This window comes from Nematolebias whitei, chromosome 11 (assembly GCF_014905685.2).
Source record: "Nematolebias whitei isolate Nwh7 chromosome 11, NemWhi1, whole genome shotgun sequence".
NCBI classification, from domain to species: domain Eukaryota; kingdom Metazoa; phylum Chordata; class Actinopteri; order Cyprinodontiformes; family Rivulidae; genus Nematolebias; species Nematolebias whitei.
The window spans coordinates 47,829,411-47,833,219 of record NC_056508.1 but is presented as its reverse complement, the minus strand read 5'-3'; positions in this window follow the sequence as shown (position 1 = coordinate 47,833,219).

The window sequence follows — 3,809 nt, the reverse complement described above, 5'->3', positions numbered from 1 at the left end:
ACATCCAACAACAGTTACATCCAGCAACAGTTACATCCAACAACAGTTACATCCAACAACAGTTACATCCAACAACAGTTACATCCAACAACAGTTACATCCAACAACAGTTACATCCAACAACAGTTACATCCAACAACAGTTACATCCAGCAACAGTTACATCCAACAACAGTTACATCCAACAACAGTTACATCCAACAACAGTTACATCCAGCAACAGCAACAATATAAAATGTAAAATAAACTGTAATAAAATGTAAGATATGAACAAAGAATACTTTAAACACTAATGAAAGAAAAACAACAGCAGCACGAACATGAGTTTGTATGAGCAGGTGAGTATGAATGAACACAGCATCATGAAATTAATCAGCAGCATGGATAATCAGCAGCACACACTATCAGTCAAGTAATTCAGTGATAATCCTGGTCAGGGATTCATGAGTCCAACAGCTTCAGGAATCCGCAGGACGAGCCAAAGGAAACTAATTCAGAGTAATTAAAGGAGCAGCTGCGGTGTCAAAAACGGGCCGTGGTTCTGGTTCTGTGGGTCCGTTCGTCTGTGGAAACAAAGCTGGACCAAACTGATGAGCCGAACCCTTGGGCTCTTTATCCTGATGCACACATACCTTCGGCTCGTTGCTCCTCTCCAACAAACCAAAGTTTCATTAATAAAATATTTATAGAAATTTATTAAAACGCTTTCTTGTTTTATTAATAAACAACTGGAAGCTGAGATTTAAACAAACAAACAAACAAAGAGATTCAAACTTCTTCCCAGAGATGAGTTCATCTTTAAGACGGTCCATGAAGGTTGAAGCAGACTCGTGACAAAAGTTCATCTCTTCAGTTCATGAGTTCATCTCCTTCAAAGATTTCATGTTCAGATGTCTCCATGACGAGTTATCCGCTCTGACTGTGGGTCAGCCCGACCAGAACCAAGACCCAGAACCATGGCCCAGAACTATGACCCAGAACCATGGCCCAGTACCACGACCCGACCAGAACTATGGCCCCAGCCCAGACTCCATGGAGTAACTCCATCGTTCCTTCTGCACGCTGCAGATCAGACACGTGGAACCTGAGGAACCTCGACAGCCACCGATGTTGACGTGCCACAAGGCAGAACAGAGGTACATGTGAGGGACACGCAGAGAGACGGTCTCAGAAGGTTCTAATGGTACCACAGGTTCTGTTTGATGAGGAGTTGATCAGATCCTTCACTTCCTGTTTGGGTGCTCAGACGATGGAGGTAACGGGAGTTTGAGTGTGTGACCTCTGACCTCTGAGAGGAACCATCAGTCCAGGAGACACTCTGGGGGGACGGAGACAGAAAGACTAAAGACAGGAGACATTTGATCATTCTGGATCAAACCAGTGAATCCTCCACGTTCAACTGAGGAAAAAGAGCTAAAGTTCTGAAAACATCTGTCCAACTTCCTGTGACCCGTTTAGACCCAGAATGATGGTTCTGAAGGCTGAGCTGCAGGTCCAGACAGGACCAGGTTTAACTGAACATCACGGATGTCTGTGGGGGATTTTCACTATTTGTTGTGGACTTAGTCTACATGGTGAAATGTTCTGGTACCAAAGGTCCGAGTTCAGAATTTAGCAGAACCTTTGTCCGGGTCTTTTTAGAACCTGCAGAAGAGCAGAACCATCCTGACAGAACCTAAACAATCAGCTGTTCCACCAAACACTCAAATCTGAGCTCACATTGAACAAACTGGTGGAGATGATGTTGGTCCAGAACCGCTGGAACAGAACCAGGAGAACAGAACCAGGAGAACAGAACCAGGAGAACAGAACCAGGGAAAGAGAACCAAGCAGCAGGGTTTGTAAAGTCAGGACAGAAAGAGAAACCATCAGCTGCAACAGGGAGGAGTGGGTGTGTGTGTGTCTGTGTGTGTGTGTGTGGGGGGGGGGTGCTGAGGGTCATAACTCAGACCAGATGTTGGGAGGAATGTGAAGGAGGACCTGACTAGAGTGTCACACAATAAACACACAAATAGCACCCTGTCACACACACACACACACACAATGTTGTTCATTCTTTGGGTTTCATGGCCCGGATGACTCAGACCACGGGACGTTGACCCGAGCTGCTGTCTCATCAGCCTCCATCAGAACTGTCAGGATGAACCAGAAGTCTTTGAGTTTACAGGAGACCCGGGTGGGTCCTAACTGACCCGGTTCTGTTCAAGAACCATCTGTAACTTTTTGGTTTTGGTCAGAAAAACAAGAAATTTGAACCAGCTGAAATCTCTAAAGGTTTTGTGGAAACAAAGACCTGGAGATGACAGAAGTCAGAAAATCCAGTCAGAACCACAGGCTGATGCCTGACCCAGTCCAGGTCCTGACGCCTGACCCAGTCCAGGTCCTGACGTCTGACCCAGTTCTGGCTCTGTGGTCATGGTCCTGGTATCTTTTCCCTAGCTACCATTTGACTACTTTCAGCAACCTTCCTGTTTCTTTTAGCTAACTGCCATTTTGCTAATTTAAGCAAATGTTTTGATACTTTAAGCATTTTTTCATTCAACCTTTATTTCTCCAGGTAAATCCCATTGAGCCTCGAGGACTCGTTTAAAGAGAGACCTGATTTAACAAAGAATGATGACAACAATGGACAACAGCAACAACAATAAACAGTTATAAAAAGTCGTACAGATTTTTTTTTACAAGTAGGATGGCAAAAAAAAAAAAAAGTAACAAAAAACAGCTAGATTCTAAGGCGCATGTAGAAAACTTTCACTTTAGCTTGTGTTCTGCTTATTTTAACTTTAACCACTCCATTTGGGTTTTCAGATGATTTTAGCTGATTTTAGCTTCTTGGGCTGATTTTAGCATCTCCCACTGATTTATGCTGATTTTAGCTTCTTCAACTGATTTTATCCTATTTAAGCTGATTTTAGCTTCTCCAGACTTTAGCTTAGTCCAGCTGATTTTATTTGCTTTCAGCTGATTTTAGTTTCTTTAGCTGGTTTTAGCTTAGTTCAGTTGATCTTAGCTTCTTCAGATGAATTTATATGATTTCAGCTGATTTTACCTTTTCCAGATTGTTTTAGCTTAGTTCAGCTGATTTTAGCTTCTTCAGCTGGCTTTAGCTTAGTTCAAATGATTTTAGCTTCTTCAGCTGATTTTAACTTAGTTCAGCTGATTTTAGCTTCTTCGTCTAATTTTTGTTTCTTCAGCTGGTTTTAGCTTAGTTCAGCTGATTTTAGCTTCTTCAAATGATTTTAGCTTTGTTCAGTAGATTTTAGCTTCTTCAGCTTATTTTAGCTTTGTTAAGCTGGTTTTAGCTTAGTTCAGCTGATTTTAGCTTCTTCAAAAGATTTTAGCTTTGTTCAGTAGATTTTAGCTTCGTTCAGCTGTTTTTAGCTGATTTCTAATCTCACAGCTCATTTTAAAGTTATTTTCTTTCCGGTTACATCATCCAGTTGTCACTGAGAGGCATCGTCCTGTAGGACCACCAGAACCTTCAGAACTGCTGTGGTTCTGTGCAGCCTCAGGGGCTTCTAAAGACAGACTGGGGTCAGTCTTCCTCCTGGGGCAGATCAGGGACACGAGGAACATCTAACCTTTTGTTTTTGTTTGTTCAGCTGAAGCCGCTGACGCTGGATCAGGTTTTTACACAATCTTGTTTTGCCGTTAAACGTCCCTACAGAAAGTCAGCTGGGGGGTTTGGACTGTGGTCAGGGTCAAAGGTCAGAGGGGTTCAGACTGGGGTCAGGATCAAAGGTCAAATGGGTTCAGACTGGGGTCAGGATCAAGGATCAATGTGTTCAGATTGTGGTCAAGGTCAAAGGT